Genomic DNA, 14,353 nt, shown 5'->3' with positions numbered 1-14,353 from the left:
ATTTTTACACCGCACACGGACACACACACACACAGACACACAGCAGACAGAGGTGACACCATTACCCCTGACCCTTCAGCCTGCATCTGTATGTGTGGGTGTCCAGGTGTGTGTGCGTGTGTGTGTTCACAGTGGGAGGGGCCGTGGCAGTTGAAGTTTTTAATTAAAAAACTCCTGCTTCACACTGGGACAGTTCAAGGCATTCACATTAATTTTTACACAGATATGATTTTAATGATCATCTAACATCAGTGTCAGATATTAAGACACATCAAGATGTTGTGGCCAATGACCCTCTGCAGGTTAAGGTGCCATAATTACAAAGAAAAGTTTTTATTCAGTGAGACGGCTGAAAATGCCCACTGGTTTACACATATGGAAATACATGTAAACCAATGGTACAGTTGCGGTTTTTAGTCAGTGGGAAGAAACACATTAAACTACTTGTTTGGTCCTTTTTAAATCTGTGGAGACAATTTTTATTTTAAATGTTTTGGGCTCTAATCGCTACGGGAAAAAGCCAAAAAAATCACACCCATATGTGCTCCGGACAGGATTAAAATCACTGATCAGCACATGCAATATTAAAATCACAAACTCCCCTGGAGAAATAAATCCTGTCTGAATGAGGCTTTAGTCTGTCTGAGTCTGAGGTGATGGAGGGGAGTCGCTGCCAGGAAACCTTTTTCAGATCTACACACACACACACACACACACACACACACCTACAACCTGACAACAGGTATTGAAGATGGGAAGACCTATATATAGATGTGATAGCAGTTCAACTTTGTGTGTGTGTGTAGATGTGTGCGTCTGTGCTGATGAACACACTGCTTTTTTTTCTTTCTTTTTTTCCCCTCTGGGATTCTCAGACCAGCAACCAGTCAGATTTACAGCATATTGATTAAATTAGCATTTGTTCCACAACCTGAATATTAACTCATCCAACACACACACACGCACCTTTGTCATGTGGTTATTATGAATACACACACACACACACACACACACACACACACACACACACACACACACACACTCACACACAGTAGACCAAGAAGTGATTAATTTCTCCTCAGAGAAAGAAAATTGACTCTACAGAAAAAAAATCTCTGTCATAAGGCCCGAGGTGCGTCTGGTTTGCAGGTCAGTGAAAAATGGCAGCAGGCGATGATCACCTGTCCTCTCCCTGAGGGGGAGAACTGTGTTTTTTTTTGTTGTTTTTTTTTCATCCTTTATTTCTCCTGGGAATATTAACAAAGCTGTTGCACCGACACACCGTGTATCACATTTATGCAGGGCGGCTGTCCAGCCTTCCTCTAATACTAGAGTACATACACACACACACACAAATACATGAGCACACTTACTGTTCCCAAAAACAGTTCACATACAGAGTGAGACCAGAACTCAGTGACCTTCCGTTCTTTTGTCAGCAATTAGAAAACTTTCCACCCAATTAATGTGTCGTAGAAATTCGACCAATTAGCCAGAAAAACAACAAACAACCCGGCCTCTTTGTTCTGATGTTGACCTTTTTATTTGTTCTTTCCTTTACACAAGAAATGTCATCATCATATATGATATTTTTTTGGCACCCTGTAGGATACAGTTCTATGTGTTAGAGGTACATGAAAAATGCACAGGTTTTGTACTGACAGGAACATGGGGAAGTCTAGTGAGGAAGGCAGGAGTGAATGGGCAAACTATCATGATGCTCTAAGCATCAAAGGGGAATAAGAAACTAAATCTACCAGTCAGTAGTTTGACTTTGAGTAAATAGTTAAGATTTTGAACGACAAATTACAGGAAAGGTTTTTTTTTTTCTTTCTGAAGCTGCTTGTGAACATAATCTATGTATTGGATATTTGCAAATATTCCCAAATTTGACAATTTACATGCCACAAATGTTTATCTCTCCTGAATATTATATACATTATAGGCACTCCATAAATTCTCCTAAATTTTAATTAATACTTCATAACTACTCATATACACCTCTGAAATCTACTTAAAACTTACTTACTGATTTAATTAAAAACAGTCTCATTAAAATTCATGAAATCACTTGTTATACTAGCCTAGCAGGAGATTAATGATATGCACTAATTTGGCTTTCAGGATCATTTGCTTCCTCGTTCATTTTGCTGACTTTCTATGGTCTTTTTCCTTCTCTCCCTGTTGACAGTGTTCATTCATGAATTCCCTTCTTCATCATCATCATCGCCATTTATGGTCATTTAATAATTTCATCATCATAGTTGCTTCCTCATGCCATCGAAGCTCCTCTCATTTACAAGTGTACAAATCTAATGTGCCTTCATCTAACAGGTAACCGGTCGACTTTCATCCAATCAATTTAAACACCAATCATTTAGTGGATACTAATGTTCAGAGCTGCATTAAATTAAAGTGCACGCTGTGGCATGTTATCAAGTTGGCATGGTGAATGTGTTAATAACTTTGTCTGCTGTTTGGTTCTGGCCCGTAAAACCAAAACACTCACAATTCTCTGTAGAGTCGATGAGAACGGCAGAGTCTGGTGACAATTCTCTGTTGGTTTGTCACTACACGTGTCCTCTTCTACATCACACGTAGTCCTTCAATTCATTGTTAAAATAAAAATGTTCAGTTTAGTGCGGATTGAAATATCATTGCACGTCTTATCTTTTAATACCAACATATCTTGCATCACTCTACCTACCTCAACTCGGGTTGAGGTTCCACCACCAGTGTCCAGACACCAAAGAGGTTCGTGCCGTGACTCCTCTCTCTTCATGGGTCTGCATATTTTGGTGATTTTACTGTATTCTAAGTGCTAAAACCACCTGAATCTATTGTAAATAGTTTTTCATTTTTGACTGAGGAGAAGCACAGATAGCATTATCAGGCAACATGTAGCAAGCAAAGACAAGCTGGTGAAGTGACACGATAGAGAGGGAATGCATTCACATTACATGTTTTCTTGTCAACGGTGTCTTCTCTTTAAAGTAAAATTCAGTCCCTACTTTTGTTAAATGAAGGAATCATGATTTTCCATCCTTCTACAGTGGATGATAGAATGCAACCCGTCACTGTGGATTATATCCCAGCCACCCTGCACTGGTGTTGAATGTAGACTGATGATTTAAGTTCACTGGCTGCACTGCTGGGACTCACACCACCGAGACACCCGCTTTATCCACATGCACGGCGTGTAGATAACATTTTCTCGGTTCCTTTTCTTGGATTGTCTGAATTTTCCCAAGGCAACATGAAAGTAAAGCACTCCATCCTGACATTGGTTATCCCTATCCATCTGCTACTCTTGGCAGATTTAAAGCAAACAATCAAACTGAACACGATTGTTTGTGAAACCTGTGAAACCATGAGCCGCGGAGGGCTGGATGATTTCAGAGAACAGCAGAGCTTCAGCCAGAGAGGGCTGAATAAATCAGATGTCTCACCTTGACTGAGATTCAAATACTCCTACACTTCTGTTTGAGCTGCTGAGTTGAAATCATCGCTCTTGTTGTACTTGTATTTTAATTTAGTTTCTCCAGTTTAATCCATTCGCTCTTTGACAAACCAGGGAGTGCAACAGCTCCCAGATAGCAGCACAGGCAGTCGGGTAAGAGCCAGATATTAAAAGTTGTCTTATTCAGACTGAATGTGAAGCAAATTTTAGAGGTGGTTCAATTGTATACAAATAAAAGCAAGTTTTTAAAGTTAGCATAAAAAACTAATGTCATGCTGTTTGCCTGTGTGCTCATCGTAATTATTCGTAATATTAGCATGAAAATCCTGCTATTTTCCTCACAATTTATCAGACACTGCATATATGCCACATGTGTTACATTGATACAAAAACTCACCCGCTCTGCAGTGTAAACAGACAGAGCTTGAATCCTGACAAACTGTGTCAATACAGGATTTAATCAGTTATTACTCATCAGCCACACAGGATCATGAAAAGAGACTCTGTACGCCTGTTTTAATTATTTTTTTTTTTTGTCTCTTATAAGCACAAGCACAACAACGTGACAAATTTTCCATCCGAAGCCATGAATTTGCTCCTCTATCTGCTGTCACCGATTCCCAAACTAAAACTCTAAACGCACGTTAAACACAACCTTAGTGATGTTCATTAAACAGCCTTAAACACCCAGTACGAGTATGAGCTGTCTGACCTTGAAACTGGTATTTATTCCTTCAGTTTCAGTGTCAAAGCATCCTCAGCTTTCATAAGATATTTTAATGATATCAATTTTGTATTAATTTTATATAATGAAAAAATAATAATTCTCCACCCTGGGCTAACAGGCAGGCTCCCTTCTTGAGATAATGAACATTTTCCACTCATTACTTTTGCAATTCGTGCAGTTAAAGCCAGAAAAAACACTTTTCATGTTGATCTGATTTTCGTTTTGGGTTTCCACCCCCTGCCTGTGCACACATGTCGCTCAGAAACCCGTCTATAATAAATGGCTGTTATAAATAAATATCAATAGGAATTTAAATATCATTCACATATTCAATATTTACATGGTCCTATTATCTATGTATATTTACATATTCCACATACGAGTATGTGAGTTTTTAGTATTTGTGTCTCGCGTCTTAATGTGCATGTTGTCATGAAACTGAATCTCTTCCTCCGCCTCCCTCCACTCCGTCCTGCTTCTTTCACAGCTTTCCTCGCTGCTGTAAGATGTAACATGATGCAGTTATCACCATGGAGATCTCTTGGAGATGGACCCTCTCTGGACAATGTCAAGACTCTCAGCCTCTTTCTCTCGCTGTAGATTTGATTCCAGGCTTGAGAGCTTGCTGAGAGCCAAAGCAGATGGACGGCTCCTAAACGCCTACACTAGAATTTGAGAAGTCAAATTCAGGGGCAGCATTTTCAGCAGCATGCCTTAGAAGGAAAGTGTGAATGTTAAAAGACGGAGCTTAAATAAACACAAGCTCAGCAGCTTTGTGTTACCAATAACACTTTTGATAGAGGACCAGTATTTAAACAACAAAGAGCAGCGCTCACAATAAAGCTGCAACATGCAGCCTTTTCAAATTAATTAAACTGAAAAGCTACAGCTTATCAATGTGGAGACATCCACTCCTACAACAAGCACAAAGGCAGAAACCAAAAATGAACAACGCAGCAAAGCTTTTCCTGTTTGGTTAATGTAAGCTTGATAATACAGTGTAAGAAACATTGTGAACGTTGATATACTAAAAAGTGCTTTCCATATGAAGAGATGAGAGCTTCTCTTTGGAGTTGATGTGAAAACAGACACATTGTGCATTTAGAAGAATAAAGCTTTGGGATGTTTTGTTATAGATTTGTTGATGCAGTTTCAGCAAAAATTTTTTTTTTTAATCCTGTTTTTAACGCCAGCTTCGACAGACTGCGCCATTAAATATTTTTTAATTAGCTCAAAGGACTCAACAGTTCATTAGCTGATAATAAGTTCTGAAAAGGAAACCTGTGGACTAATAGCAAACTGCCTTAACACCACAGAGTGTTGAGTATTCTGTTGTGACAAGTTCTGTAACTGCTTGTATTGTTACCTGTGCTGTTATTAGCAGGTGTGCTAGTTAGTTTGTTAGCTCAGCTCTCAGCAATATTAGCTAACGAGTTAGTGTTGCTGGCTATAATTGCAGCAACACATGAAAGAATTCTGTTCTGTCGCTCTCTGTTATGAATGAATGAATGAATGAATGAATGAATGGGCACTAAAGCTGAGGCTCAGGATGGATTTTAAAACTTCAGTAATTACTCGTAAAGCACAACTGTGTTCGGCCCAAACCCACAGGAACAGTGGCAGGCTGTGAGGCGTTGCTGGTTTAATGGTGTAAAGTTGAGATCAGAGTTCACATGATGTCCTTGCTTCCATAGGAAATAATTTCCTCTACACACACACGCACACAACCAAAGAAACACAGCTGTAAAACATCACAAGCACACTGAAATTGCTCTTTGTATCTCAGAAGTGAAACGTGTTGAAGAGCTGTGTCAGGAAATAGTTTTTATGCCATTCATTCCTTCAGAGGAGTGTAGGTTTCAGGTGCTATGGGCCAAAAAATGTAGAAATCTGAAGAACTTGGTAAATGACTTTCATCAGAATTATTTGGGCCGCCATCTTGGATTCAACAAGTCTTCCAGTTTACAGAACAAAATACATTGTTTGTAGTTGCCCTCCAGGCCTGTTTTTGACTTCATTAGGTGATGAGGAAATCGGTTGTCATGGTCACAATAGTAACCTTGTGGTTAAAGTTGGGGCACGATAGCGGTCATTGTTAAAAGAAACCAATGCTGACTGGTGGTAGGAAAAGGGAAACAAACAGCAGATAAAGTCTGACATTTTGTTGGTCCATGTGTCCAGCCTGACCTCAACCTGATGTGAACTTTGTGGTGGTATAATAACGTCCCAACTTCCCCGGAGGTCAGTTGGCACAATTTATACAGCTGCTAGAGGGCTTTGTCAACATATGTTGTTTTTGGGCATTTGCTGAAATGACTGACGCTGTTGTTTTTCTTGGGAAAACAGTCTCCTTGGAATGATATCCAGTTATTTAAGCACTTCCCTGATTTGGTCAGAGAAAAACTGGCACGAGTCAAATTCTAACCTGAAAACCAAAGATTGAACTGATTGAACTGAGGATCCACTGGCCTCAGAAAGTGAGATGAAACTAATCATTTATTAATCTCTTACTTAACTTTATAGCCTCAATGGGCAAAATGTTAAAACTCTACCTTAGTGTTCATTTTCACCGCTGTTTTAAAGCAGTGCAGAAGATATAATAACCTGCTGGTAACCATAGCAACAGTACTTATGCTTCACGCAGTATTACCAGTTAACTGACTGGTAAAAGTGACCAAACTTGGAGTTAAATTGACTACAAGGGCATTGTAAAAAACTGGATTAGGGTGTGAACACAGCTTCTTTTCTTTCCTTAAGTGGCCATAGTATCAGGTAATAACACTCTGATGTAGCCTAGAATATATGATAATGATTTTTCTATTATTTTACTCCTGCAATTATTTTGTGTATGTCTCTTATCTTAGGGTTAGTGGTTAGTGGAATACTTGGTTTTGTTATAGCTTCTTTTTATTGTCTACTGTAACCAAGTAGTATTAGATTCAATTAAAGACTATTAATGGTGCTCTGCCAGATAATAGGGCTTGAGAGTGAGGGTTCAAACATCTGCGAGCATGTTCTTGTAGCTCGGGGAGAACAGAGATGGAGACAGAGATTGAAAGAGAGAGGAGAATGAGAAGGAAATAAGGTCCAGTGCGTCCTAGAATAGAAAAAGAAAATCCATTTATTCTGAGAGGCCTGCGGGACTGGAAGTAGCAGGAGTCCACTGTTACTCCACACACACACACACACACACACACACACACACACACACACACACACACAACCTCTCATCCTACTGGAGAAAATGAATTCTTTTGCTCCTTTTCCTCTTTTTTTCCCCCCTTTTACCTTTTTGCCTCTGTCAGCGCAACCACCATAACTCCAACCTGAGTACAAATCTCACACACACACAGACACACACACACACACACACACACACAACACACACACACACACACAGAGTCACTCACCTGGTCACCTGCCCCAGGGGTTGTGATGCTCTTCACTCTTTGCAGGGGTCTGTGTTTCCTGTCCGCCCGGCCACAGAGAATAGGAGGCCATCAATAACGGTGCCGAGAGGAGAGGAGAGGAGGAAAGGGGAGAGGAAAGAGGAAAATGAAGAGAAGAGGGAAGAGAAGGCACAAAAAGGAGAGGAAATACAAAACGAGGCTGAGGAGAAGAGAAGAGGGGAAGCAATGAGATAACAGGGTTGAGGATAGAATAGATGAAATGAAGAAAAGTGGGTTTCCTTTCAAATTTAGTGTGAATTTTAACCGAATTTTGAGAAAATCTGCCAAAGAAAATGCAAATGAATTTGCGTTTCCATCCTCTGCTATTATACAAATGTTAGGAGTTTGTTCATCAAGATTAACAGGTGGAGGCACTAATTCTCCATCGGTGTCAGTAAACCGTTGCAGAAGAGGAAGGCACAACAAAATGTTTTAATTAAAAAAACACAGTCAAACCTCAGTGAAAGAACATTTCTGTCTCCTCTTTGCTCCTCATGGATCTCATGTTCATCAGCTGCTATTTTTTCTCTTAAGTGAACATAAAGATCACATGCCTCATGTACATCATGGTTAATTCTCTAAGTCTGTTTTCTTTGCACTTTAGTTTCTGGTATTTTTTTTTTTAAATTTATGCACCAACTGAAAATGCGCATGAAAACAGGTGGATGGAAATGTTCCTAATGACAGTAAAACAAGGAGAAAGAAGAGAAGATTGAGGGAGCAAGAAGTGAAGAAGAGAGGAAAAAATAGATAAAACAAAAGAGGTAATGAGAAGTAAAGCATAGAGGAAGAGAGAGAAAAAATGAAATGGAAAGAAGGAACAAGGAGAGGATGAGGAAAGAGTAAAAGGAGAGGAGAGGAAAGGAGACTAGGGGGGAGACAATGAGAAGAAAGGTGATGATAGAATGAAGAGAGGAGCAAATGAGATGAGTGAGGAGAGGTGAAAGGACTCGAGATCTAAAATTAAAAGCTTGTGTTCACAAAGACAGAAATAAGAGGAGAAAGAAATAAGCTGAGGAATAAATAAAGAGACAAAAGTTATACATCATCTTTTTCTACTCTCCTCTTCATTATGCTCCTTGCTGAGTTGATTCCTTCTTCCCCTCCTCCCCATTTCACCTTAAATCCTCTTCACTCTTCTCCATCTGCTGCTTTCACCCAAACTAAATCTTTTTCCTCTTCATTTTTCCTCCTTCCTTTTTTTCCTAACCACCTATCCCACTGCCCCTGTCAACCTATTTCCTTCTCCTCTAATCCGCCAACCTTCAAACCACCTCTACACCTCCCTCCGAAGTCCAGAAATACCCTCTGTTCTCCTCCGCCCACTGAAATATCACCTGTCACTGCTGATATTACCCTTACCTCAAATTCACGCCAGAAAAGTCATGTAAGTCAGTGTTGTCTGAATGTCTCATTCACACCTTTATGCATATTTTCAGTATAAGCATAAAAAAACATGATGGGAAATACCAGACGTTTTAGAAAATGCTGAAATCTCAGGGAAAAAAAGGGTTTTGTGCTTGGCTAAGATCAGAAGAAGTGATAAAGATTTTCTCTTGAGGTATCTTCTTCTTCTACTGTGTAGTTCAAGTATTAATGTCAAGCTACCACTGACAGTGAGAGATGCCTCCACACAACCTGAAAGCCAGAAAATAAAGACGAAGACGAACACATCCCCGTTTTTTATTTGGAAAGCCGCTGATAAAAACGAGACACTTTATTCATTCAAAAAAAAAAAAAGGAAGAAAAGCATCGTATTTCATCATAACAGGTGGGAAGCAGTCTAATGCAGCAGTTACTGGTGCTCCATTACTTATGTAATCTTGTGACCCTGTTGAATATATTAGCATGATGTTGATGGAAAAATTCGCTGGGTAAAATTTTATTTTGCAGAAATTGCAAAAATCTGTTTAAAAGAGCTATTTGTAAGTTTTGCTATTGCTACATAGCTAACATTAGCATTAACAGCTGTTTACTTACCAGTCGAGAGGAAATGCTGAGAGTTCAGCATCAAAGTTCATTCTTTTACTCACCAAGAGCCGTCTCCAGCAGTGCAACACAATCACCACCACCGACTCCTGGCAAGAAGCTACGTTCAGTGGCAGAGATAACCTGCAAATAGCCCCTTTTATTTAGCTGTAAGTTAAATAATTAACCCCAAAAAAACCCCCAAAACAAAACACAAGAAAAATGATTGATAACAATGACTTGGTCCCTTCAGTCTTGTTTATTGACCTACATGTTTCAAATCACCTGCAGGTCAACTTTTTATTGCAGACCACGCTGTAAGTCCAGTTTGCCATCTACCACAAACCAACGCAGTTCGACTGTAGGCTGAGACTGATCATTTCATTTCATTTCAGTCCCCTCTGGCTTTTGCCTCTGATAGGATCCTTTTGAGGGGCACTTCAAAAATAATTGCCCTTCTGAAAAGAGAAATTTGGAGAGGAAAAAGATGGGACCTTCTCAAATCTGAAGATCCGTATTTCTTTCCATATATATGGCTCTACCTCAGTTTTTGTAGACTAAACCATTTATACTGTACAAGAGATGGACACACTAATACCACCTGTAGTACAAGTCAGTGTAATATCCTTGCAACAAATCCTGCCTTTGAAGCTTTTAAATGTCTGTGTTGTTGACATTATGTGATTTAAGTTGTTATTTTGTCCACAACGACCCCCACATACTGAAAGATTCCCCATCATGTTGGATCACAAGCACAGTCGGTGTGTGTATTATATCAAACTATAGCCTCAGAGTACGGTGGACAAGAACTCACACAATGTAACAAAAAACAAACAAACATGCAATACAACTTCAGGCACACAAATAAAACGTTACTAAGGGAAAAAATATCATAAAGGCTACAATACGCTAAGAGCAGAGGACATTACAAAAAAAATATTACAAAGAGACAGTTGACAAGAGTCGTTTATCCACAGAATATTCAGATTCCTCAATTTAATTTCCCTCCGCAGACTATTAAATGGTGCTGGAGCAGAAAACATGGAGGCTTTGTTTTTCATCTCTGCTCCACAGAAGATATTGCGATCTGAGATAATGACTTCAAGATAAACAGCTGAAAAAAGTTTGCAGAGATATGATGGAAGTTTGGACAGAGATGATCAGCCAACTCTGGAGCACGGAGCACAGTGATGAGTTACTCTTTTTAATTTGGCGACAAATATTAACGCATTGTGGTAAACATAAACGCATCATATGAAGACACTGCGCTGGTGCATTCATGTAAAACAAGTCATCGTAATCAAGAATTTGTGACACTGTGGAAGCAACCAGCCGTTTCCTGGCTTCAAAAGTCAACCAGGACTTTGTCTAAAATTAAACGTCGGCTTCAACGTGCAATGATAAAATTTAAGGTAAAAAAATTGACAAGCATATTAAAAAAAAAAAAAAAAAAAAAAAAAAAAAAAGACTAATCAAGCCAACACCAAGATATTTATAGCAGGTAACGTTTATAGTCTCCCCCTGAGTTGTAGCAATATCCAATGTCTTCACTCTGTGATGGGACAGTGTGAACCACTGAGCCACCACACTCCTCTGATTAACTGCTGATTACTTGTTAATTAAAATGAATTGCCTAATTAACCAGAATTGTAGTCGACTGTGCATCCAGTCTCAGAAGTACAATAAAAGTCATCGCAAGAGAACACAGCTGTTATCAGCTCGGCTTCATCGGGGCCAAAATATCCAGCTCTGGGTTAACAGGCCTGACAATATTTAGTGTTTTGGGGCCCCAAATGAGCTGTTTCTAGGGGACCAGGGGTGCTAACAATGTCCCTGTGTCAATATATTGGTGACTGACTGTGCTGGCAATTCTGCACTGGAAATAGATTCTTATCAGTGACTAATACTAGAGGTAAATTTGGCTTTAGGCCCAAAGGAGGCGGGAAAGTTTTAATAAATTTGGATCTCCTGAAGAATGATAAAGACCTGTGAAAAATGGCTGAAGTTGTGCCTTCTATCATGCTGCTAAACTAAAGTACTTATGCAATAATTTTCAATAAGAGTGAGGGAGATATGTACTTGAAATAGTCATCATCTTAGATACACACACACACTCACACACTCTCACACACTCGCACACTGCTTCTGAATACCTCCAGAGGGGGGAAAGAAGGTGATTGGGGAAATAAAGTGAACTATATATGGGCAATTTATCTTATTACATTAGTGGTGTGAGGTAATATGAGATAGTGTTAGTAAAATTATTAACCATAAAACACTGAAGAGACTTAGTTGGGATTAGAGAGAGGGAGATGGAGTACATTGGGGCCACTATATCCTGCACCTACTGACACATTGGAGACGGGGAGGAATTAGGTCAGGGCTCGAATGTAGAAGGTAATAGATGGCTACAGCAGAGATTTATGTGTGACACCCTCTCTCTAGAGAGAAGTAGAGGGGGGAGAGACAGAGAGTGAGAAAGAGAGATGGGAGGTTGGTATTGGAACTAAATCAGACTGTCAGTTGGTGCTGAATTCTTCCTGAGGCGACAGAGGGAGGGATGGAGGGAAAGGAGAGCAGAGCAATGGAGAGAGAACTGGGACATGGAGAGGGAGAAGAATAATGATGGAGGAAGCAAAGAGGCTGAAAGAATGATCAGGGTAGAGGAGTTCATGGGGCAAAAAAACAGCACAGCCAGAGTGAGGACACAGCAGAGATTGGGAAGCTTTTTTTTTTTTTTTTATATGATGTAACTTAACTCTGTGGTGGCGAAGGAGGAGGAGTTATTTCAGGCATCCATTGATCTAGAAGTAGAAGTCCTGTTCATTTTCTGTATAGACAATACTATCTGGTTGACAGTTGGAGCACTTCCAAGGCTTAGGTGAACATGAAGCTCTGCTGCTGAATCATCAGTACAAAAGATGAACGACTGTGTTAGAAAATAAACAGGTACCTGATATAAAGTCAAAGGCACAAAACTGTGCACATAAAAACGTAAGGAAAGAAGACAAGCGTAACTCCTGAAGAGCATTTTGGTGTGAATGTTTTTGCACGTAGTTCACTTTCATATTCTGTGTCGGTTTTAGAGCAATTTAAGCAACTACAGCACTGCCTTTTGTTCCAGTTACCAAACCGTGAAGCTTTCTGAACTGGTATAGCAAATAGTGGTGTCCTCTGCAAAACAAAGGACTCTAGGCTAATGGCTGCCATATTTAGAACCAACAGCTGTTCAAAACTCAAGGAAAAAACATTATTTTTAGTCGCGGAAGCTGTAGTTGTGGTTGCTAGGTGCAGTTAACATTTTTCACAACCATTAAAGAAACTGTTAATGTAAGTCAACCTACAACCACCTGTACGGCTGCATCTATCTCACTCTCACTTGTCCCCATTTTGTCACTATTTTTCATGGATGTAGCTGGGCAGTTGTGGGAAGATCACAATCCTGCCATCAGACCTCTGATTGGTCGACTGTTTTTCCAGGTGGCAGAAATGGTGAGGATGACACCAGATCTTTTTGAATTTGTGAAGATTGTTAGGTGACCTCTAGTGGCTGTATTAATCATGATGGGAGCAAACGAGAGGTGACATTGAATAAAGAGCGACAAAGTTGGCGGCTTTTCCCAGGTGAAACCGATAATCTTTGTCGTTTCCTTAATCCAGGACTGTTCCACAACCCTAACCACTTGTTCATTATTGTTACCATGACTACGAAGGTCTCGTACACACCGTTTGTTTAAGTCACTGTTGGTTTAAGTCAGCAGCGTTCCAGGTAACACTGACAAAGAGTAGCTCAATTAAAGCAAGAGGAAAAATAATAATCTGTTTTATCAGTTTAATTAGTCAAACTCAAAACTACAGTTATAATGATGAACATTTTATAACAAGTAATTAAATCCCTTTTTAGATGTTAAATCAAATGTGAAAAGGTTTGACTGGACAGATGTAAGATCTTACAAGTCTTTTATTACAGAGCTATGACAGAATAATGATTGGAATAGGAAAATAAGTTTGTACTTGGTTGTAATGAAGTGAAATGACATTTGGTTTTGACAGTTATCAATCATTGTGTGTCGATCTGAGCTACTGAACTCAGGCCTGCCAAACTCAATCCCACATGATCACAACATTGTTTAAAGGACCCATGAATTTCAGGAGGTACTTTTGTGCATAATGCCCATTATTCTATTTTTAAAAGCTTTGCTGTTTTTTTTGTTTGTTTGTTTTTTATGATGAACATTTTTACACAATAAAAATTCTACAATGTAGCCAGTATTGTCTCCATATTTTAATAATGATAAAACTTTAATGTATTGTGTGTGTAACATTAAAAAAAAAAAAAAAAAACGTCACTGGATCAATTCAGCTCAAGGTCTTCCACATAAAACCACTCAAGTATTGATTAGTTTTACAGTGGCCCATATATTTAATCCAATACACTGGATCTCATCCATCATATCCAACTTGACATTATCCATTCCTTATGCAGAATATGTCTCATGCATGTAAAGTTCTAACCTTAACACTAATTGTCTGTATCACAGATGATTGACATGTCTTTCCTTCACTCAGACATAGCCATGCTTTTTAGATGTTCTTCTAAACACCCACAGTCAGACAGACCCACGTGTGCTCACTACAGAAACACAGTCACTGTGCTCTCTTTCATGCTGTTACTCAGGCACTCTACACACACACACACACACACACACACACACACACACACACACACACACACACACACACACACAC

Source organism: Seriola dumerili, unplaced genomic scaffold (genome assembly GCF_002260705.1).
Source record: "Seriola dumerili isolate Sdu_G_001 unplaced genomic scaffold, Sdu_1.0 BDQW01000052.1, whole genome shotgun sequence".
NCBI classification, from domain to species: domain Eukaryota; kingdom Metazoa; phylum Chordata; class Actinopteri; order Carangiformes; family Carangidae; genus Seriola; species Seriola dumerili.
This window is presented reverse-complemented; position numbering follows the sequence as displayed.